This window comes from Ptychodera flava, chromosome 1 (genome assembly GCF_041260155.1).
Source record: "Ptychodera flava strain L36383 chromosome 1, AS_Pfla_20210202, whole genome shotgun sequence".
In the NCBI taxonomy this organism is placed as follows: domain Eukaryota; kingdom Metazoa; phylum Hemichordata; class Enteropneusta; family Ptychoderidae; genus Ptychodera; species Ptychodera flava.
In genome coordinates, this window is record NC_091928.1 from 12927896 (window position 1) to 12953539 (window position 25644).

The following is a 25644-nucleotide window of genomic DNA, read 5'->3' on the forward strand; positions in this document are numbered from 1 at the left end:
ATGTAGGGTTAATTAAATGTGTATATGTAGGCCTGGTGTGATGTTCAGTACTGTATGGTCACACTGTTTATCAGTTGCTCATCTCAGGCCCCAAGCCAAAAGTCTTATTCATTTAAAACTTGCTATGGAGGTATCTAAAGATAATGTCAGTCAGATAAGAGGAAATGTTGTTGAAATTTGTATAATTGTAATTTTTGCTCAATTTTCCCTGTTTTTTGGTAAAAAAGCCTTTTTTCTCTGAAACCGCAAGTCCAAATTCCAATTCATTTGAAATGTGGTATCACAGTTCATAGGGGTGATCTCAGTCTGATTTGTCAACATTGTTGTGAAATTTACATAATTGTGTTTTTGAGGCAATTTTTTGCCACTTTTGGTCAAAAAATTGTTTTCCCTTAAACCACAAGTCCAGTTCATTTGAAGCTAGGTATAGAGGTTCCCAGGTGTGATATCAGTCAGATTGCCTGAAATTATGGTGAAATGGTTTTTTCTTGATTTTGGTAAAAAGTCTTTTTCTCTGAAAGTGCAAGTCCAATTCATTTAAAACTTGGTAATGTGGACCTAGGGGTGATCTCAGTAGGATTTGTCAAAATTGTAGTGAAATTTATATAAATTATAAAGTTACACAATAACATAATGGCAAATGTACATAATTTTCATGAATTTTCATTCAAGATCTTGTTTGCTATTCGCATCTTACATTTCTAATTCATAACACTCGTGAAAAAATGTTCAAAACAAATGTGGGAACAGTGTCCATGACGCTATTTTTTAAAAATACACTTTAAAATTACTCTAAAGCTTCAGCTTTCGATGCAAAAAATTTCACCAGCAAGTTGAAAGATTGTGTTCTATCTGAACTCGCGGCTTGCAGCATTTGCCCTTGTTATCTGAACACCAAAGTTAGTAATTACTTAGCAACTTGGCAGAGCATTCAGCTTTATACCAAGACATTTGCCAAAACAAAGTCTAGTGTGTGGGTGTGGGAAGTCTGATACAACTCAGTAGGCAGCCCCTCTGAGTAAACTGATCTATTTATGTTGGTCAAACCATTTTTGACTGGCAATATTACAAATGTAAATGGAAGAATTTTTGAAGGGGGAAGTAAATACTGTGAGTAAAACAATAATTTGTGGTTACTTTGAGAATACATCATCCAATGCTCAACTGTGTTTGGACTGTGTAAGTGGTAAATGGTTTATAGCAACAGCCGCTTATCAGTTGACTCAGTAGGGCACCTGCTGAGTTGTCTAAAACTCTGAAGCAGTAAAACAGACTTTGGTTTAGGGAACTCTGCTGCATATTGCTAAGTGCTCAGCCAAGTTTCAGGGTATTTTGGTGTTCAGATTCAACTGTAACAATTTAAAATTCAAAAGCTACCTAATCTCTGCTAACATTGTAGCACTTTTGACTTGGTTTCTAGTGAGGATTATCGGGATTTTGAACAGCTAATACCTTTCATATAATACCTTTTTTGTTGATGAGAGCATCACACTGCATGCCCTTGGCGGTATATTTTTTTCTGTACGTAGCATAAACCAGTTTCTTGTTCTGCTCCCTGAAGCAGACTTGAAGGCATATTAGTCTTCAAGCCCAAGCAATGCCAACTTTTTGCTATTTTCTCAGTATTTTTCTTACATGTCTCAACTCCATTTTCTTGTTCTACTATTGATACCTTACAAAAGCTTCAATCATAAGTTTCTTAAGAAAGCCTGTACATGAGTAATGGCCACTATTATTATTGACAAATGAATTTAGTCTATAGACTTTAATTCATTTTAGATCTTGTAATGTCATGCGTCCGTCCGTTCACACAGATATCTCAGACATGCCATGGTCAATTTCTTTCAAACTTTGCACAAGGATATTACCCTACCCCATACAGATGCACGTCAATTAATTTGTTTCACAATGGAATTAAATTTGGCCGTGTTAGAGGACTCTTAGTTTTACTCTCCATAGACTTCCATTTATCAGGCAGTTCTCCATAGACTCCTATGTATAAGACAGTTCTCCGTAGACTTCCTTGTATAAGGGCCACAAAAAATAAAAATTTACTTTCTCATCGTATTCATATTGGAAAAATGATGCAGTGACACAGTTTTATTACCTCAATTTTTAGAGCAAATAAGGCTAGAGTGCTAATTTTGGTACACATTGCGAAGCATGGTGTCAAAACATTTCGCCACCATGTCAACTGAGGTCAAAGGTCATTGGCCTTAAATATCACACAAATGTGAATTAGCAGATAACTTAAAGGGCCAGATAGTTCATATTTGGTAGGTTACAGCACCTAATGGTTAACTATCTCATACCTTATTAAAGGGACATTATTTGCATCTTTGACCTCATATTGTTGCAAACAAGCAGTAGCCGACCACAGACAACTTCCATCCCATTTGCGTACACCTTTAAAAAAACCCTTGGGTCTGAGGTTTATGGAGGTTACTGTTAACCTCAGAGTTGGCAGGTTGACCTGCGATCAGTAACCACACTGCAAACTGCTATCTGGGCCACTGTAAGCATCCGCGTGTAAAAAAAATAAACCACACGAAGTGAAAGTCAAAAGTGCAGTATTGCAGTTTCGGGATTCCCTATTACTAATCCAGTTTGCTCAGTTACATTTTGACGGTCAGTTTTTGATGGAGATCTTGACGGCCAATCCTGCTCTTAGATACACCATTCTTTACTGCTACAGAGCACATTTTAGAATGGGCATTTCAAATGCCTACCAGTACCAGCTGACAACGACAAGGTCTATAATTGCGGATTTTTCATCTCGTTTGTTCCTCCATATGCATATGTAGACTTGCCCAAAGCCTTTGTGCATAGAAATGTGAAAACAGAGTAAAATGACGGGATATTTAACTTCAGTAGACAGTCATGTTATTGTCGAGGTGATCGCAAAATTGAGCAATGTACCGGTACTTTGGCGACTGACACTTACATTATGTACCGGTACATTGTTGGGTGAAAGCTAACTCTGCGTGGCAGGGCTGTGCCAAACCGCTGGCAGCACCTCGGTTGCGGCGTGCAGTTTTCTCCACCAAAAACAACCCATTTTAATCCAAAACTTGCATAGCACACCCACCTCGCCTGGGTACACGATTAGCCCTGCGTACAGGTCTGTGTGTTCCCAGCGTTATAGGCGTGGAGGCCGTACGGAGGGCTTTACTCATGTAGGTACATGATGTGCTCAGCTGCGCTTCTTACGTAAAGTCCACTTTTGGGAGTGGGTCGGAGGCACAGAGGCCGTAAGCGAATGGGTCTAGGCAACTGTAACTGTGATGTACTCACTTTTGGTTCGAAATGCGATTCAACTGATACAAATAATTACACGATGCACAGAGAATAACAACTTTCAAACAGATCTTGTGTGTCGAGAGGTGACTCCAATCGCGAGCAGTATCAATGACAGTACTCGCCCGGCGCGGTGTCACAATGTCACCGATGCTACACACCGTGCAGTGTTCAGTCCGAGTGTGATGTTTCCAGGTTCAACAAGTGATCATGTCGTGTTTGTAAAACGAACCAACGTATTGACAAGAAAATGTCCTAAAAATCTTAAAAATTGACGAAGTTTTGCTAATGATCAAATGCACAGGAAATGCATTACATTGTACCTGTTTCACTATTACCACAGCAATCTGACATCGATCGTTTTAGTTTTACCATTGAACCAATTGCGTCTATGGTTTCATTTGTTCCACAGTCCGTGTCATCGATACTAAAATGAAACTTAAAAGCAAATGCCCTGCTTAGTTTCACTATTTGACAGTAGTTTGTGATACGTGCATTTGTTTATGCACCGTGTGCTCCTCGATATCCATTGTGCTGAAGTTAGTATGTAGGTCACAGGCCTTTTATGTTCCAGCTGTACTTTGATGGTTGACGTATGCGTAGTAATATTGGTTATGTGCAGGGGTTCAATCATGGCGGTTGGTTCAAATCGTGCTGAACACCCTTACCAACATTGAACCTTGCCGTAAAGAGCAAGAATGTGGTTTTACATATCCTTGAAGCCATCCATAGTCACAATTTAGGTCTTCCATTGATTTGACAGTTGATTTCAGTCATCGAAAAAATGAAAAAAAAGTCAAAAGATACAAATAATGTCCCTTTAATTATTATGCATATATCTAATTCTAGGCTAACCAATAAGGCTACAGTGCTTATTTTTGGTACACAGTGCGAAGCACGGGATCAAACCATTTCGCCGACATGTCAACTGGGGTCAAAGGTCAATGACCCTAAATATCACAAAAATGCGAATTACTAGGTAACTTAAAGATATACTGTCACCTGTTCCAATTGTGCAATAGTTACTATGCAAAGAGAAAATCTAACCAACCACAGAGTTTAAGCGGGTGGCCACTTTTTAAAAACAGCGCCCTCACATGGGCATTTTGAATACCAAGGAATGCCCTGACCATACATGGGGATATTTAGATTACAGGTGGTTGTATACCTTTAAAGGGCTAGATGGTTAATATTTCATAGGTTACAGCACCTATTGCAAATTAACATATACCTCATAGATTATGTACATACCTAATTCTAGGCTAACCAATAAGGCTAGTGCACTAATTTTGGTGCACATGCAGACACTCTCGAATCTGGGTCCGAAATTGCATATTTCTAAACTATGCAAATAATATGTTAATGAGGTTTGGTCATCCGCAGGTACAATCCAAGCATTAGGGGAACGCTCCATTAACTTAGAAGTACCCGACTAACCCGAGCTTGTTATCAGAGGATTAATCTCTATGTCAACATATGCGAACAGATTACCTTTTAGTGTAAACAAAACATTAGCACTGCCTGAACTACTTTTAGCATGGCCAATGCCAGTCGGCGCCTGGACTTGATGATGGCTCCCTTGTCCGGCATTCTGGATTTCCGACCAGCGTTAAAAGTGCCGTCTAGCACTTGCTGTTACTTTGAGGTCATCATTTAGTTCATAAAATTGCATGAAGAGTTTACAAAAACAATGGTACTATAGAATCCCTTTCAATAAAATGCTGTTAATTAATGTACGCTGATTTTGCATATAGAAAGCTATTTTAGCTGGTTGAGGGTACGTTCACAAAGATCATTGCCCTTTGAGCTAAAGTTTTCCTGTCGCACAATATCTCTGTACGATCGAAAGGAGACAACTGAAGATTTTTTGCTTTGTATGAATGTTTATTACCCTATAAAAGAAAGTACGGTAGCGAAAATCAGCACAACAAACAGGACTTTTACTAAAACGTACTCTTTCATTTCAGTTCAGACTCAATGAGTGGTATTGCGGAAAGGTGCATGCAATGCAATGAAAGTCACGAGCAAACTTTGGTGTCAACGGATCCAGTCTTTGAATTATCAATGAACACTCACTTATTTTTCTGGTCAAAGAGCCAAAGGCTACTTGTCCATCGCAACAAGCCCCTCTGTTTGCAGCGTGTTCACTTTTAGCCAGATGCCGGCCAAATTGACCGGCTACTTCCGTATTTTGGCCAGCTACTTTTCAGCGATGTTTCGCTCTCTAGCCCGAAATTCTGGTTTTGATGATAATATTTTGATATTTTTGTTGTCTTGCAAGCCGGAGATAACATTTCAGAAGTGCCGATGTGGCTATATGTAGTCTAGCAATTTACGCCCACGAATAGCGGACCATTGCCGAATAAAGTCGACATTTGTTTCTCTCAAATGCGAAAGAGAAGAACGAGTCTCAAACGCGGAAGAGAAAGTCGACGCTTGAGAGCTTTGGTTTTCTGCGTAAGAGTAGGGCCTTGTCTGATGGGTTTGGTAGGTTTTTGATCAAAAGTAAAGCGACCAAACGTTACTGAGTCTCATTTTTATGTAAAACTGTGAAAGAGGCTCCCCACCTAACTATCCAACTATCTTGTGAATTTTGCGTACGGTCTCTCGCTGCTGCCTCAGCTGAACTCGGCTACATACTCGGGTATGTAAATTTGGTTTTATCCCCAAGTAATCGTCTTGTGCAGAGTTCATAGTTTGTATACATATTCATAGTGTATATCTGCATTCTGATTGGAAGTTTGAATGCTTTCTGACCTTGCCAACGAAAACGACGCAGTGTTTAATGCTGGCGTGCAGCACTGAGTAGGGGCAAATGCGGAAGTAACTTGTCTACGAGTATTTTGCTCTAGCGACTGTTTATTTGAAGATACCAGGCTATCATTCTTCACAATGATACTTGTTTTGCTATTTACTTCCTTGGTAGGAAGTATTAGTGAATTTATGTCATGAAACCCGTTTTTATACCATTTGTGCACGGCAACATCGCCGAGGGAAGTGTACGCCGTACAGCATGTACTGTGTGGGTTTCACACTGTGTTGGTATACCGTACCGGACTATCGGCTCCATGCGTGAATACGTGATGACATACCTATTAGACATATGAATTTATTAAGCTTAGAAGCAGTCATTTTTCAGTCTAAATTAAAATTGTTTAAATTCAATGAGAACGCAGTTGAACTTTATGTATATACACATGTGTATCATTTGTTTTAATGATCAGCCACCTTGGTGTTAGTAGTAACATGGATGTACATCCATGGTAGTAATTGTACAGACAACAGTTTGTGATGACAGAAAATTGATCAGGATATACATCAGTCATCGGAACTGTCTCCATCTTCTTCTTCGTCATCTTCATCTGTGTATTCTACTACTTCAACCATGTTTTCTTCAGCAAGATCATTTGATATTGATCTCATCAATTTCTTTGATTCCAATGCTTCTGTGGTTTGCCCTTTGTTGGTTTTGTCAAAAACAATGTCATCAATTAAGCTGTCACTCTGATCTCCAGTATTGGCACAATTTAAACAATTGCATGCACCCTGGGCCACAAGCATTATTTGACTTTGTACATTTGCAAAATTATTTTTGCACCCAGATTTTTAACATTACACCCTTTGGTATAGAATGCCATCCTTTCCTGTACTTGGGACAAATTTTCTGGTGAATCCCATATGGGTGATAACTTGTTACCATTGACAACATAGCCAGAGTTGTCATATCCACGTAAGACAATCTGGCCCCTTTCTGACTGTGACCATGAATCAGAGATGAAACAAGTTCTGAGCCAATGGTATTTTAAAGCTGTTGGGTTTGGAATTAGATCCTCCTCCCTCTGAATTCTAACTTGGATGGTATTTCTGATTTTTTCAAGCCACTGAATATGTAATTCCAATTCAGTGTCAAATGTTTCATCTCATTTCATGGCTTTAAACTGGTCATATGGGCTGTCATGTTGTGATTCAAACTCACTGTGATGTTTCTGGTAGTAAATAGTTCCAATTAAAAGAAAGAGAGATAGGCCTTTCTCCCAGATGCCACTCTCTGTGTCTGCAAGAGTGCCTGAGGTCGCGGTGGCAATTCCACCAGAAACAAATTCTGAATATTGGAAAAATTCTTTCTGAAATGCTGCTTTTCCACAGCCAACAAAAATGACAAAAAAGTCACAACCAGATGTGATATAGAGAGTTTGGAGACATTTTGCTCTTATGTCTTGATCATTTAAGCAAGATCTGGATCATTTGCTAAGGCTTTAATTAATTTATTTAAATGTACATATGACTGATCATCTGCACATGCACTGAGCTGTATAAAGATGTTTCTGTCTGATAGCTCAGATGCCATCAGAGGTAATCCGATGTGGTAAACATCTGTATCTGGCGAGTATATAAGTATGTTCTTTTTTACTGAAACAGGGACATGGCGCCATATACGTGTATCAGTTTCTTCATGATTTGAAAAATATGCAGGGTATTCATGAGAAGGGTAATTTCCACTCACAATTATTGCTTTGTCTTTCTTTTGCCATCAAAACCCCCCTGCAATGACAAACTCCTTGTCAACTCCAAGGTAGGGCTTCAGAAAGTCTGGAATTTCTTCACACAGAAAATTCACCAATAACCGCTTAGTTTTTCGTCACCAAAAAACCATCCAATTTTCTTTTGGAAGTACTGTTTGCAGGTCAATTGATTCATATATGCTGTACATTTTTTTTGCTTTACCATCTCTACGCGCTCTTTCCAAGTCTTTAGGACTTGGTAAAGTTTCAAAAAATATAATATTACAAATTGATCGGATCTTCAACGTTCAAAAATTTAGTTGGGGATTTACAACACACGGCAAAATAGATGGACACCAGCAAGGGATGTCAGCAAATTTTTTATTTGCTTCTGCTTGTGACAAGAACAAGTCTAGATATGGATGTCAGCCTTACCTAAGAATACTTTCAATGATGTGTCAGTCACATTTGACCAGCATGGGTAAAACTAATCTTGTAGACAAAAATCTGGATAATTCTATGCTATAGATAAGTACTTTTAATAAAAGGGAAACCCTGATTTCTCTGCCTACACAATATGCATTTTGATTGTTATGATAATGGTTTAATATACTGTTTTTACTGTTTAACTCTTACACTGTTTAAACTTAGTAAACCAATCACCAGATAAATGAGTACTGGTATTCTTATTTCCATTTTGGTAGGGGCGGATTGTTCTGGGGAACACCATAGGAAACACTCTATGATTAAATTAATTCATTGTTTGATTTACTGCACAAGTTTGATGAAATTCTCAATTTTCCATGTTGTCAGCACACTTGTAAATGTGGAACAAACCACAAAAAAAAACAGTTTAAGACTTCACTGGACACAAATAATGACACCACTGCTCAAGTGTCATCAGGCTAGGCTGACAAACTGAATCAATACAGAGCATATCATGCTAAAATACAGCAGCTAATACTGAAAAATTCTGAAATCTTATGCATTTATGTAACTCAGAACTGCAAAGTAAACAACAAAACCAACATCTTGTCCACACCATTGTTAAAAATAACAGTGACTGACAGGCAAAAATAACAAAACAGCAAACATGGAATTTTATCCATTTTCATATTGGCCATTAAAGGGACAAAGTCACTCATTTTTGACCAAATTTTGGTCCTTTTAATTTCTGTTGTATATATGCTTTTCTGCTGCTCACTGAAATAGGCTAAACTGCAATCTCTGGTTGTCACAGCTCAACTCATATGCATGCATGGAAGGTATTTACCAAAAATTTTAACATAGTTAATTTCACATGTTAATGTGTCTTATTAAAGATGAAAATTGAATTGCAATAACCAGAGAGTGAGCATATTTCAGTGAGAATAATCCATCAAAAGAAATTTAAATGGCAAATAATGTCAAAAATGAGCAACTTTGTCCCTTTAACTTGGAACATATCTAGTACAGATTCTTGTAATTCAAGTGTCAAGCAGCATGACCATTACACTATTGAAGTATTAAATGGTGGCAATGAATATTTTTTTAAAATTGGTGCATTGACAGACAGTACTGTAAAATGTTGACAAAAATAGCTTTGTCCAAAGTATCATAATATTAGCCATTTCTGAACAGGATGTAAGATTACACCACCATGTGAACTCACAAATATTTTCAATGAAAGTGCAGTCCTCTGATGAGTGACGCCGAATCATGTACCAGTATGTTGTACACCATGGAGGCAGACACCAAGCATAGCATTATGTGAAAAAATTTAAAGTCTTTGTACTAGATCATGACTGCTTAACAAGATTGGCAGTCTGCTTGTTTCAAAGCTATTTAAAAGCTTTCTTCTGGGCCTATTTGATATCATACTTGACCCTCTGGACTTGACCTGCAAGCTTGGTACGTACATTGTATTCTGGAAAATGCCAGTAACTTTTACATTATTTTAAGTCAGAGATTCGTCATACAAGTCATTAATTTCACTCAATTATTTCTGTCTGTTCTTCCTGACTGTCAAAATTGATTGAGGGTCTAAGTATTGAAAGTACTTAATTTAATGATGATTTTCATAAATATGTTTCACTTACAACTGGACTAAATTGTCACAACTTCCAAGTGTGACTGTGAACATCATTCTGTATATATATACAAATAACTTCAACGCATTCAAGTTTGTTTACAAGTGTCGCGCTGTACCAAGAAGTTCTCTGGACGTACACTGTACATTTTAGCCTATCATTTTCAGGAAATAAAGGTCTGTATGTTTAAATGATTGACTTCTTGGTTTATGAAAAATATATTAAGGATCAAGTTGTGTGTTCGGCGTTATACAGCCTCCTACCACAGGCCGTATATTTGGACTTTATTTCCTCTCCCAGCAGCAGCTTCATCCAGTGTTTGGTGAGTTTTGCAATTTCTGCTTTACCACACTCCTTAAGTGTGTTGTTGAGCAATAAAGTAAAGTATAACGCTGGTAATTAACGCACAGCCCTGCCAAGCAAAGCTAGGAGCTACCACACTCTTTTGGTAGTACCGTGGTATCATATATTGCCTTACGTAGCTGCAGTTTCGAAGCTGAAGGTTTTGCCTTTTTTCAAATTTAAGCTTTTAGTTTTTAGGATTGATCAAGTTGACGTCCTACCTAAACACCAGTCCAAATATTGAGGTACAACAGCAATATTGCCCTATGCTAGGAGGATACAGTTGTACCGTATGTGCACCACTGTCGCTACGCGAAGGCTACATGTACTTACCCAGAAGAGCTCTCCCTACTGGGTGCATAGGCCTTTACGTTGCGATTGTGGTTGCACCTGTGTGTGATGAGTATGCCATTGTTGGAGGCAATCAAAGCAGCCAATAGCTGAATACTCTAACCATTCTCCTAGGGCTTAGACTGCTACACCAAGTCAATGGCATATATCATGTAAAGTAGGCAGTAAATATGTGCCCTTTCACTTTGGCTTTGAAGTGCAGATGTGGAATGCTGTGATTCAATAGGCTGTCCAACAATTCATATAATGAATGCCCAAATTGGCTTATAATGGAGTAGAGCACACTTATACTCCACTAAGAATGATTGTAATAAATAATGTTCTTCAAATGTTTTCTTTTATATTAATGCACAATTGTGCCTGCCATTTTTCTTATGAATTATAATTTAACATTTATCAAAATATTAGTGAAATTCATAATTTTGGAATGTATCACGTTGACCATTGAGGGAATACTGCAGAAACACGATGTGACATATTGATCTCCACAGCAATATAATTTGTTCAATGTACAATATATTGAGCAGTTTAATCTCTACGTGGGGAGGAAATAATGGAAAGTATGTTTAAAATGTATTCCTGGTACAGATATACAACTACATGTGTGTGCATGACCCCATTATTCACTGAATTTATTATATTTCCAATAGACCTGTGTAGTCAGAGAACTGAAAATACATGTACATGTGCTCATTGCACTCATATCAAATCCAATTTTACAAAATGTACTATGTGTTCGAGTAGACAATGAAAGTTTTGTTCATGTTGCCCTGTTTGTGGGAAAGGTCAACAGAAAGGCTATTCCTATTCATGCAATATTTTAAGCAAACAATTCAAAGTATCGTAATAGATTGAATGCTATAGTGTGAAATTATGATGTTTTAACATTGAAAATACTTTGTCAATTTTTTGTGCCTCATTTCTTTGCATTTTAAACATATCACAGAAAGCACAGCCTAGATAAGAGAGGATAGACTGATCCTGATTTGACACAGAAGTGGCAAACACTATTTCATGATAATCAAGTCTTCTTTTGTCAATTTTTTGTGCCTCGTTTCTTTGCATTTTAAACATATCACGGAGAGCAGCCTAGATAAGAGAGGATTAGACTGATCCTGATTTGACACAGAAGTGGCAAACACTATTTCATGATCAATCAAGTCTCCATATTCTGAAATGACATTGGGATTTCACCATATTTAACCAAGTTCAATCTGAATAGTGATCAACATGGCTAATTCACTGTATAAATTACCCACATTAAATTTCAACAAATGTCATATATCCTGCCATCAACAACACAAATGAACACTATCCATTCCAAAGATAGTACCCACGTAGTAAAGCCAATATAAACTTGAAAAATGCCACAAGTAGCCATACCAATCAGATGACTGTACCTAAATATTTAATTTACTAAAATCATTTTTCTAGAATCAAAATTATCAATTATCACACCAAAGCTTGCTCTTAATTTCAAACGATAGTATCTCTAAAAACTAAAATTCATGTACCTAAAAAGTGACTGATGCAGGGTGGAGCTTGGCCTTAAACTTTAAAGGGAAGTGACTTATGCAAGAGAGGGAACTTTTGTTGATCAACAAAAAGTGGAATGAGAAATAATATTGTCAAATAGAGGTTCAAGATTGACTACATCAGTAGACAATGTAAGATATTGTGGTAATATCCAGCAGTGTTTTTGTTAAGGGCGGTACCTATAGGTAAATGTTACCAGGGTTTCCCCAGTCATTTTACCAGGGTTAGCCTTGGTATATCTGTGCAGTCTTACTAGAGGACAACAGAAATTTATCCAGGGTTCCCATTGTTCCCCAACCTTAGCAAAAACACTGTCCAGTGTTTATTAACAAAACCCACTACATGGTACAATGTGCAGCCAGAATGCCATGAATCATAATATCCTTTTAATATGGTGGGTCAGCTGTGAAACAATAGATTGGATTTGCTATAAACTTAATGGCGATAAGAATGGCAACAAGAGAGACAATCCTGTTTAAGATAATGGTGGGGAAGAGATACACAGCGAGTTGGGAATGAGCACTTAATAAAAAGTAAGAGGCAGTGTGTGAGTGATGTCATGTGACCATAATTGCCTACACAAACAATTTTTTTTCTTCTTTTAGTGCACCGACAACAAGCCCAAAAATTTGTGTCCCCCCCTTAGAGGATTCAAAAAATTGTGACCCTCCCCCAGGCTCAAAAATTTGTGACCCTCCCCCAAATCCCCCTGGCCCTCCTCCCTGCTAATTTACGTCCAGTCCCTTATGGTATAGATTAAGTAGTCTTTGAATGTTTGATGATGGGATCTTACAGTGTTTTTGTTAAGGCTGGTACCCCAGTAAATGTTACCGGGGTTCCCCAGCCATTTTACCAGGGTTCCTCTTGGTATCAATGCAATCAGATCAGGGGACACAGAATTGCTACCGGGGTTCCCAAATCATTTACCTCTTTTCCCCAACCTTAGCAAAAACACTGTCTTATTGGCGCACACTGAATCAAAACATACCTTCAAGTATTACCATTTCAGCTGTCCAATTCTCAGGCAGTGCCTCACTTATGATGCTGCATGTGTCATATCTTTTTTGTAATACTTAAGTTGTGTTTGATTTTGAGCTTTGATGGTGCATAGACCCATCTGCATCACAGATTGCACGTGGGAGGGGAATAAATTGCACAAAGCCTTCTATGGCACACCAGATTTTATTGAGTGAGCAATTTGCCTTTTTAAACAGGCGTCAACTATTTTTTTTGTCAGCATCAGCTGTACGTGTTCTCCTTTTTACTACAACCTTCCCTGAAAATGTTTTTAATTTTCTCCTCCTCACAGGAGCTTCTGTACTAGGTTTATGTAAAAGCCTAGTAGAGATGTAGTCTGCTAGAGCTCTTTGACCTACTTCATAAAATGTCATCAAGTCTTCCTGAACAACTTTTCCAAAGATTTTTTTCAGGGGTTGCAGCAAAAACAGAGCTCTCACAGATTTTTTAGCTCCGCTGTCAGCGACGCAGAGCTTATCAAATAGGTTGATTTCCGTCGTCGTCCGTCGTCCATCGTCGTCGTCCGTCGTCGTCGTCCGTCAACAATTGCCTTCTCCTCTGAAACTGCAAGTCCAATCGCTTTGAAATTTTATATGCAGTTCACTTGGGGTGACCACACTTAAGTTTGTTCAAATCGTGGTGAAATTTGCATATTTGTATTTCTGGGGCAATTTTTGGTGTTTTTGGTAAAAAAATCTTCTTCTCTGAAACGCTTGTCCGATTGCTTTGAAATTTGATATGCAGTTTACTTAGGGTAACTTCAGTCAGATTTGTTCAAATTATGGTGAATTTGCATATTTGTATTTTTAAGGCAATTTTTGTCATTTTTGGTAAAAATATCTTTAAAAATCTTCTTCTTCAAAACTACCAGTCAGATAGCTTTGATATTTGGTACATATGTCCCTAGGGATGATCTATTTCAGATTTGTTCAAATTGTGCAGAAATATGCAAAATTGCATTTTTAAGGCAATTTTTGCCATTTTTGGTCAAAAAATGTATTTCTCAAAAAGTACTGGTCTAATACTTTTGAAATTTGGTATACACTTTTGTATAGATGAACTGAGTAATATATATTGAATTTCTGATGAAATCTGAAATTTTGTATTTTTGGGGCAATTTTTGCAATTTTTGGTCAAAAATGTGTATTTCCAAAACTATTTATTTGATAGCTTTGAAATTTGGTATACAGGTTCCTACAGATAAACTACATGATATTTATTGAAATTGTGATGAAATCTGCAATTTTGTATTTTTGGGGCAATTTTTGCCATTTTGGTCAAAAAATGTGTATTTCCAAAAATACTCATCTGATAGCTTTGAAATTTGGTATACAGGTTTTACAGATCACCTTAATGATATTTGTTGAAATTATGATGAAATCTGCAATTTTGTAATTTTGGGGCAATTTTTGCCATTTTTGGTCAAAAAATGTGTTTCTCAAAAATTACTGGTCTGATAGCTTTGAAATTTGGCATACAGGTTTCTACAGATGAGTTCAGTAATATATAATGAATTTCTGATGAAATCTGTAATTTTGTATTTTGGGGGCAATTTTTGCCATTTTTGGTCAAAACGTGTATTTCCAAAACTACTCATCCGATAGCTTTGAAATTTGGTATACAGGTTTCTATAGATGAACTAAATGATATTTATTAAAAAATAATGATGAAATCTGCAATTTTGATTTTTTGGGGCAATTTTTTCCGTTTTTGGTCAAAAAATGTGTTTCTCACAAAAAGTACTGGTCTAACAGCTTTGAAATTTGGTATACAGGTTTCTATAGATAAAGTTATGAACTAAATTTGATCTCTTGAAATTATGATGAAATCTGCAATTTCATTTTTTGGGGCAATTGTTGCCATTTTTGGTCAGAAAATTTTATTCTCAAAAAACTACTCATCAGATAGCTTTGGTTGACATGTTCTTAGGGATGATCGATGTGATATATTCAAAGTATGATTAAATCTTCAATTGTATATTTTTGCAGCTTATTTTAGCCACTTTTTCTGGCCTCTGCATTGAGCTATCAAAGATTTCCACCTTCTCATCACATGTGTAAAAAATAGTTATTCTCTACATAAACACAGCGGAGCTATATCGGCCGCTAGGTCGCTTGTTTATAATACACTCGGCACAACCTTCATCAGTCTCCCTCATTCCCTTCTGCATTTATCTGTATCTGTACACTTTTGCCACTCTTTTCGGGGGTTATTTCAGAATGCAGATTTTTAAGGCATGAAGCCCTGAAAGGCAAATACTTTGCCATGTTGTCAAGCAATTCAGGAGAGGGCTTATGAACTGCAGTTTTGACACTTAAATTGATAAGTTGTTCATGGCTTCATCAAGTGCAAGCTCTCTCCAGCTGAAGCCAGTTATGCTTGTTGTAAATCCCCCAGACTGCAGGTGATCTAGGATGCAAGATGGTGCTTGCAGCAAATCATGGAGATGCCTTGGTAGGAGACGAAGATACTAGGTTGACCATCAAAAGCATGATACAAAGGGGCTAGCTGCTTGATTGATGCCATTCTCAGTTGCCAATTACTGCTACGGAAAGCCATGTAAAGAGAGATATAAGCAAAACAACCTCTGTGCTCAGGGAAACAATATCTCACACAAAAAGATCTCATTCATTTTACTTTGTATCACCTGCAGTCCAGCCAATCTGGCATTAGCCTGATACCATGGATTTAAGGGCATATTTTCATTGTCAAGGTCACAGAGGTCCTAGTCACTATCAAGCCATTCTGTGTGTAAAAGCAATGAATACAGACCATCCCCTTGTCAAATGATTCGAAAAGGTTCAACATTCTGATACTTTGAGCCAAATGTGTACAATAGCATTTTGTCATGGGTATATATATCTTGAACAGGACATTTCAGGGCATAGCATAGACAGAGCAGCTCTGCGTAATCACCAGGTACTGTACTGAGTTGACCTTTTGTGACCTTTCAAAAAAGTAAAAAAAAAATCAATGGTCAACAAGATGTTTTGTTCATCGCTTGGCAATATTTCTCAAAATACGTGTCTCATCACTAGCTGCAAGCAAGACAGCAGTATAATTTCTTATCACAAGTTCTAGCTATTTCAACACAGCTAGACTTGTAGGATCTTGCTTTAAACTGCCCTGATGGGCTAGTTTTCTGAGTACAGGATGTGCAGCTATTGCAAAACACTAAAACAGTGAAGTGGACTGACATTGGGTTGACCTACATCAATATTTTCAAGACTTGTTATGACAAAACTATCTGGGGTGAAGCAACCGGCAAAGTTTTCCTTGTGGGGTACTCAAAACTGTCCTATTCATGGTATCTCTGGCCTTAGACTTTGAACAAATCATGCCAAAAGAGTTGCGTAGGGTAATTAGGGAGCCGTCATTATTTATGGCCCGGGGGGGGAGGTCGGAGGAATCTGAGATGGGTTCACTCAAAAAATCGTAAGTTACAAGGGTAGGGAAAGACACTAAGGGTTGTCCGATTGCCCAGGGCAAGGGAAAGTCACGTTCGGGCAATTGAACCTCCGATGCCATTGCCCTACGGGACAAGTGGAAAAAAGTAATTACCTAGAAATCGAATTCACGAGAGCGATTTTCTAGCGAGGGAACACGGTATCATATTATGTCATTGTGAACATTTCCATAAGATTTTTTCGTAAAATTGCATGAAGAATTGATGAAAAGAATCATATAATCACTTCCAATAAAATGCAATTCAAACAATACCACCGGTTAAATACCGTACGCTGATTTTGCATATGAAAAAGCTGTTCAGCTGGTGGAGCGTACGTTCACCATAGTTCATTGCATTGACTGTGAGTTACGGTGTCTCACAATATGTCGATACGGTAAAAAAAAGAAACACACAGCAGTTTTTGTGCTTTGTATGAGCGTTTATAATAAGGTAAAAAATAAAGTGCAGTGGTGAAAAATCACCACAAAAATGGGACTTTTACTAAGACGTACTCTTCAATGTTAACTTGTTGAGTGACAGTGGATGGCATCGTGGCAAGACCGCATGCAATGAAAGTCATGAGCAAGCTTAGATGTCAACGGGTCCAGTCTTTGAATTTTCAATGAACACTGACTTAATTTCAGGTCAATAAGCCAAAAGTTACTTGTCCGTGGCGACCATTGTAACCTCTCTGTTTGTGAATTTTCCCATTCTAAAATGACTGTCAAGAAGCAATGGGAGCGAGATTGACATCGACAAATTCAGCTTCCAAAATACATTGAAAAACACCGACGCCTTAGGTTGCTGGTTTAAATTCTATTTAGTCTCTGTATGAGCATTAAAGACCACCGAGGTTATAAGAAAAACATAGCCTCTAGCCTCTTGAAGAAGGACAGACTCTTTTCTAATAATTTTAGCGCAATAAAAAGTGACATTTTGTTCAGGGCTATATCAGTGATATCAGTTGTATTTTTGATACTGGAGGCAATGTCTTCAATGACTTGCTAAAGGTCATTATAAGTCTTGAGAGATTGCACTTGATGTTTTTTTTCATTTTTTCAACAATATGGTAAAGTTGCATGTAACATTTTCCACACAGTTGACTTTTTCCATCAAAACTAAAATTCATGTAGTCACCATGATCATGGAGAGAAGCCATTGATTAAGTCAACATTTGACGGAAACCGCACATTCGATGTAATGCGCTTTCTACAATCTGGCATGCTGCAGTATTTTCAGTTTTTTCCATCCATGTATTGAAGTGTTCTGGACAAAGACACACTATGTCAGGAACGGAAGTATCGATATCACTGGAGTAGAGATTAAACTGTGTGAGAAAGAGGTTTTTGTCATCAACATCAGTGGAGTGTAAACCTGGGCCAGTTAAAGTACAGATTAAACAATAGGCAAACCCGGAATTCGAATCGACCACGGTACAAACAAAGCCATGTGCGCAAACGCGCACAGACGTACGTGTATTTCTATACGCGTTCAGTACACATGTGGGTTTGTTTGTACCGGCATCACGTGATTATTTGGGCGTTCTGAGTATGTAGAATGGCGTATGCATCGCGTCCTTTTTATTCCGGAGTAGAACCATTGGCCTCTGTGACATCAATTATTGGTGCTTTCTCATCATCCCCTCCATCTCTTCCAGAAATTCTTTATCTATATAAAGCTAGGCGACACGCATTGCAGAAACAATACTGTTCATTCATGCCCCTAGATTTTAACCAGCTCGGACATATTCCTCTGGTTTCCCACAACATGGTACCATCTGTTTGTTTTTTTATCCCACATTTACCACATGGACCACACTTATTCTTATCTGGATGAGTTTTTGCTTTATGTGACCTCACATCTCCAAGTCCAGAGATATTGATCAAAAGCACTTTCTTGTGCAATGTGTGTGACTTGAAACAGCAATACAATGGCTGGTCTTCTGAGAATAACTTAAAACTATGGTAGTCTCCTGTAAACCGAGACTGTGGGCCACCTCTTTCTGAATATCACATGAAAGCGATGATTTTAAAGGAAGAATAAATTCTTTGCCTTCTAGCACAACAGTTACATGGTGCTTTTCAAATTTGTGGCATCTTTTAGCACATACTGGCCAAGTCTGGACAACCGTATTTCAATATCAGAGAGCAGGCCAATGTTACTTTTACTTTCCATGACATAACTGCATCAATCCTTTTTCAACAGTATCATTTCTTTGACAATGAATGTGTTTTTTGTGCACTGAGCATCCTGTTTCAAACTTAAAACCCCTCGACTATGGAGTTTCTGACAATGTGAAACAGCTTTTGAAATCTTGACCCAGGCTCTGTGTACACTGTTTAGATTTCCCAGGCTCTGTGTACACTGTTTAGATGTTTTTCAGGGACAAAGAAATATTCACATGGTTCAACCTTTGTGCTGTTGCATATTGCAGTCTTTGAGTCACAAAATTGGCAAAAAATTAATATGCCACTTTTGCGATTGGCCTGTAATATTATTAAGTTGCCCTCCATTTAAGAAGACTTGCTGCCGCAAGTTTTACTTCTGTCAGGGGCAACCTTCCATGCTCTGTGGCATATGGCATACCGTAGTTTATGCAACTTCTCAATAAAGCATCCTTACTTGCACTGCTTGATATGGCTAAGGATCCAAACACTCTCCTTTTTCTCCAAAATATTTCTTTCAAACATTTAATTCTTATTTTTCAAAACTATGACAAATGATTTCAAAGTACGTGAATTTCTTGTGGCCAAACGTTACCATAAACTCAAACTGTTAGTAAACATAGATACAGGTACAAAATACCGGTGAATATTGTAAGCCATGTGCCATTGCCAGAACGGGCTGTGGTAGGTTATCAGCCACAGTATATCTGCCAACAAAATGTAAAGACACATGTATTTCGGTAAGTGGATCATACTTAAACAAACAAAACCATCATTATATATATTCTTGATCACAAATTTTGCTCAAAAAATAAAAGATTACAACAACTGGGATACTGAAAATACGCAATGATATGTGATACCAACGCGTCTCAAGCTGTTTGCGTGTGCATGGCCACCATATTTATTGGATTTAACGGTATTCAACACCGAACAGACCTCATTTCAAAGGCGTGTTAAATTCATATTTGTCCGTTTTGAACACCAAAACTTTGCAGAAAATCATAGTCATGAGATTCAAATCCGACCAAACCTGGTTGCAAATTAAATTAAATGTCTTGCCAACGCAAGCGACGCAGTGCTGTATAAGGCGAGGTCAACATGTCTACAAAAATCGTATCTGGTGATTTCTACAAAAGATTTGCCCTGATTGTTGAAAAATTTACATAGGTCACGACTGGAGGCAATATAAATGGCAAGGATATGGAAAATTTCCATAAATACTAACCTTTTGCAGTGTTTTTTGCCGATTTTTCTAGCCGTGAAACATGGTGTAACGGTCATCGAAACTAAAGAGAGGGCGCCCTTCATTTGAAGGAAATCCCTTATTATGCATGAAATGAAGGACCCAACTTCGAGAGTGCGGAAACGTTGGATCAAACCATTTCGCCAATATGTCAACTGGGGTTGAAGGTCATTGACCGTAAATATCACATAAATATGAATTACTAGGTAATTTAAACGGCTAGATGGTTCATATTTGGTAGGTTATAGCACCTTATGATGAACTGTCATATACACCTCATCAATTATGCTGGGGTCAAAGGTCATTACCCTTAATATCACATAAATGTGAATAATTAAATAACTAAAAGGACTAAATGGTTCATATACCGGTATGGCAGGTTAAGGCACCTAATGGCACACTATCATATACCTCATTAATTAGTCCCCACAAACGAACTCCAGGGACTTATAGATTGAGTTCCGTCTGTAAGTCCGCGCACATGCATGCCTTCCCCTGTTCACGCAGATATCTCAGACAAGGCTTGGTCAATTTCTTTCAAACTTTGCACAAGTATAGCACCAGACTCCATACAGAGTACGTTGATTTAATAGTTTCACAATATGACCCAAGATGGCCACCTAGCAGCTAGTTTTTTACAAGTTTTCATGTCTTGAGCCGTAACCAAGACATGTGTCAACTGATGTCTTTCAAATTTGGTGCAAGGACATTAACCTATGTCGTACATATGCTTGTAGATTTTTCTTCTGATACAATCCAATATGGCCGCCCAGTGGCATTTCATTACAATTTTTCATGTCTTGAGCCATAACCCAGTGTGTCTCAACTGATATCTTTCAAAATTGGTACAGGGACATGGACCTATGTCATACATATGCATCTCTATTTTGTTAAAATACAATCCAATATGCCCTCCAGGCAGCCATTTTGTTACGATTTTTTCATGTTTCCAGCCGTAACCCACAGCGTAACCCAAACATGTCTCAACTGATTTCTTTTGAAGTTGGTACAACGACATAGACCTATGTTATACATGTTCATGTTGATATTTATTGTGATACGACCCAATAGAGTTACCAGGCAGCCATTTTGTTACGATTTTTTCATGTCAGAACCCTTTTCCTGCCAAGTCCATATTTCACCATCAGGTCAAGATGGTTAAAATTAATGAAACACAACATATGGCGATTTTAACATAATACTGTACATCAATTGAAAGCTGTTGAAAACATCAATACTATAAACTTTATTTTTTTTACTAAAGATGCTATAACAGACCAAGCCAAGTGTGTGAAAATACTTCATGTTTTTTGGCTCAATACCGCTTTTTACTGACTTGGCTGATGGGGAAGTAATATTTAGTCTTAATACTGTCTGGCAGGAAAAGGGTTAAGCCATAACTCAGACATGCCTCAACTGATTTCTTCCAAATATGGTACAAGGACATAAACCTTTGTAATACATGTACCTCTCAATTTTGTTGTCATATGATGCAATTGATAGCTGCCAGCTGGCCATTTGTTATGATTTGTTTATGCCTTTAGCCATAACTCAATACGTCTCAACTGATTTCTTTCAAAATTGGTACAAGGATATAACCTGTGTCATACATTTTATGATACAATCCAATCACACTTATTTATTGATGCCTCGACATGAAAACAATCACTGGATTCACAGTACAATAGCCGGCTATTGAACCACTCTTTTTTGGGAGTGGAGATTTAGCCGACTGGTTCTGTCTCAGGCCTCTCAGCTAGGCGACTGATGCCGTATGTTGTGGGTTCGCATCCGATTGAAAACTATCCGTATTTTCTATCCTGGGTCGGTAACACTGCTGGTGGACAGAATTGTCCCCGAGGTTATTGTTCGCCCAGTTAAAGCGATGAATTTGTTTTCTTAGCTTCGATAAAGTGTGTATGTGCGATGTATGATAGTGAGCATGCGAGCGTGAGTGCTTCACGAACTCTACAACGTGTTGAAAGGTCTCAGTCAGAAAAATGTAACAACTTAGCCGGCTATTGAACCACTCTTTTTTGGGAGTGGAGATTTAGCCGACTGGTTCTGTCTCAGGCCTCTCAGCTAGGCGACTGATGCCGTATGTTGTGGGTTCGCATCCGATTGAAAACTATCCGTATTTTCTATCCTGGGTCGGTAACACTGCTGGTGGACAGAATTGTCCCCGAGGTTATTGTTCGCCCAGTTAAAGCGATGAAATTTGTTTCTTGGCTTCGATAAAGTGTGTATGTGCGATGTATGATAGTGAGCATGCGAGCGTGAGTGCTTCACGAACTCTACAACGTGTTGAAAGGTCTCAGTCAGAAAAATGTAACAACTTAGCCGGCTATTGAACCACTCTTTTTTGGGAGTGGAGATTTAGCCGACTGGTTCTGTCTCAGGCCTCTCAGCTAGGCGACTGATGCCGTATGTTGTGGGTTCGCATCCGATTGAAAACTATCCGTATATTATACAGACTTCATTTGAATGCTCTATGAAGACTGATGTCACAATTCTGAATGGGGACTATGTCATTGACAATGACTTCAACAATAACAATGGTGATTACTACAGAATGGGTGTGTTGATAAATTACATCAAGCAATTGTTTGCAGAATACAACGAGGGCCACTGTTATAATACACACAAAACTGAGACAATACACCTTGAAAGTTTTCAAGAGTTACTGGGGCTTTAATCTTCTTGACACAGATCAGGTCTGAAAAATTATCATTCCAGATTTGATGGCATTTGTAAATGAGAACAACGAAACTAATATATTGACACAACATATGTTGACTTGTAAAAAACTGGGTATGTTGGAATTCACTATGGAGAGCAAGAAAATGGCATTGCCACACACACCCACAAAAACTGAAAATACCAAGCAATTAAAGGTAGTGGCCTGCCTGTTAACTTTGATAAAAAAAATAAGTGCTGCCCTGTGCTCTACTTTGTGAGGACTAGGTGCCATCTGCTTCCAATGGTAACAGAATTCACGTATTTTAACTTCAGTGCCTTCAAAAATAACAGTGTAATTGATTCTAGCACTTATAAATTGCTTTGATTGATTGATTGGTTGATTGATAGATTGATTGATTGATTGACATATCAATTGACAGCTAAATACTTCCATAAAATACAGGGATATACAGAATCTGTGGCAGTCATATAATTGGAAATTAATTTGTGACAGCATGATTATCTCTCTCACATATTATGATTACTGTCGGAAAGATGGCAATAAGAAATTAAGATTTCATCTTGAATATCCTTTGTATACGGCTAGTTTTCAATCGGGTCCGAACCCACAACATACGGCATCAGTCACCTAGCAGAGAGGCCACAGAGAGAGCCGCTCGCTAGTGCAAATTATCTGCAAAAAGCAAGTTCAGTATTATGTGTTGCATGGTCTTACATGATGGTGCTCTTTCCTATGATTATTAGTTGCGAGTGAGAATATGCAAAGGAACACTATCCACCCAGGGAGTCATATGGAGTCCTCTGCAGAAAAGAACAAGAAGCAATGTGAACATGATGAAACTTCTGAAGGTCAGTGATAGTCAATGATATACTGACATATATGTACCTGTAACCAGTAAACATCTATTGGATGACTTGCCATGAAGGTGACATCACAAATCTGTTCCTTGAGCATGTAACAGTAGATCAACAGAACATCATGTGCATAGCATAGAGTTTAATATTATTTGATTGTCTTCCTTGTGTAATACCTAGGGGGAAAATAGCTTTCCACATGAACCTGTGACCCCACAACTGTTAAATCAGCTAAAGACAAACAGATACTGGTGTGCAGCATATTGAGCTGCCTTGTGGGGTTTGTTTGTATTTATGTAGGATTGCGTTAACCCCAAATTTTGCTTTGCAGACTCCCTATTTCGCACTAGGACCCCTACAACTTTTTAGTGAGGAAGGGTCCCATTCTTCAGAGAAATACAGATATTTGAATTTTGTTAAGGCCTGATTTTATGAACCATTTTCTCTATATTTCCTCACTATAGTTCGAAAAAAGCCTGTTGGCCAGTAAGTACCGTGAACTGAAGCAGAAGGAGCCGCCATTGACAGCTATTTCATGTCTCACATCAGAGATAATTAAACAGTCACAAAGGCCGAAGCTGAACAGTATGCTTAGCAAATGAGAAAGTTCTCAGCAACAGAAATTTGAAATTGCTGCAACGGCATGTAAAAAGCAGAGCAATAGCATATGAGAGGAAAGCAAAGAAAAAATTGTAGAAGACGTATAATGATAGCTGTTTTGCTTTCAGATTGTTAGATTACCTTGACACTGAGTTTCTGTATGTAAAATGTTTTTCAGAGTTAATATTGTGGAGTTACCCCATGAGGTTAACCACATGGTAAATTCCTAGCTCCGTTGCTTTCGGTGTGTTCGAAGACAAACGAGACATTTTTCTGATATAAAAAGTGAAGATATGGTACCATATATATTTTTCTTTTCGAAATTAGCCTTTTTGGAGTTTCCTCATGAAGAGTTTCCTCATGAAGGTTCTTTTTGGCCTTATCAAGAACCCAACAAAATTTGGAATTTGACATGCAATGACTCTCATAAGGTAACTCCAAAAGTGTAACTTTGAAAAAAAAATATATAAATACCATATCTTCACTTCTTTTCTTTCAAAAATATGCAAATGGTTGTTTTAAGCACATCAAAACAAACAGTGTTGGAATTTATCATCTGATGAATATCTTACAGCAACTCCAAAATTTTAACTTTGAAAAAAATGTCAACATGAAGCACCATTAGTCTTCAACTTGTTATCTTCCAAATATTCCAACAGTTTCTCTTTGAACACAGCAAAACCAACAAAGTTAGAAATTTTATATGTGATGAACCTAATGAGGTAATGAAAAAACTGTAACTTTGAAAAAAAGTATCTGAAGTGCCATACTCTTCACTTGTTATCTTTCAATAATGTCCAAACAGGTTGTCTTTGAACACAGCAAAACCAATAGAGTTGGGAATGATAGAATCTCACACCCCCAAGGACCTTGGATCAGATTTTGTCTCACACGAGCCGCAGGCTCGTGTGAGACAAAATATCCCCAACTGGTTTCTGGTGTGAGAAATCTGATCCCAGGTCCTTGGTGTGTGAGATTCTTTTTCTCACATGACCACAAAATGCGTTAAATTCACATTGGACATGTACAACATTTTCCAAAATCGTGACAAGTCTATCATTTGCCACTGTACTTTGACCTGCTTACTTTGTAGTTCTGTCTGTGTGTTACTCGTCGTGCCATTGGATAACATTTTGCGCGTGGAACAAAACAGACTGTTTATCATCCAATCAGAGCTCGTGTAGTATTTACTGCAGAGTGTGGGACGGTTTCTGAGAGTGTGGGATCAATTTTTCCCACACTGTCGATCCCGCACTCCCAGCGGCCAGAAATGTGAGAATTTACCATGTGATGAACCTCTTGAGGTAACTCCCATAATTTTAACTTGGAAAACTGTTAATTTTTTTTCTATCTTTTAATTTAACATGTCCAAACAGTGTGTATTTGAACACATCAAAACCAGCAGACATAGGAATTCATAATGTGATTATCTCATGTTGTAACTCCAAAATTATAATTTTTGGGGGTAAAAATACATGAAGTACCATATTCTTCATATACTACATTTGTTGGCTTT

General features: G+C 37.9%; 1 long non-coding RNA gene across 2 annotated transcripts in view; it reads left to right on the forward strand.

Moving 5' to 3' along the window:
* LOC139130510 (uncharacterized) overlaps positions 1–24470 on the forward strand; it is a 45239-nt gene extending 20769 nt beyond the window's left edge. For both annotated transcript variants that reach the window (XR_011551886.1, XR_011551884.1), the window contains exons 5-6: positions 23418–23522; positions 23993–24470. This is a non-coding gene — a long non-coding RNA (uncharacterized lncRNA). The remainder of the gene's footprint in view (positions 1–23417; positions 23523–23992) is intronic.
* Positions 24471–25644: the final 1174 nt, after the last annotated feature.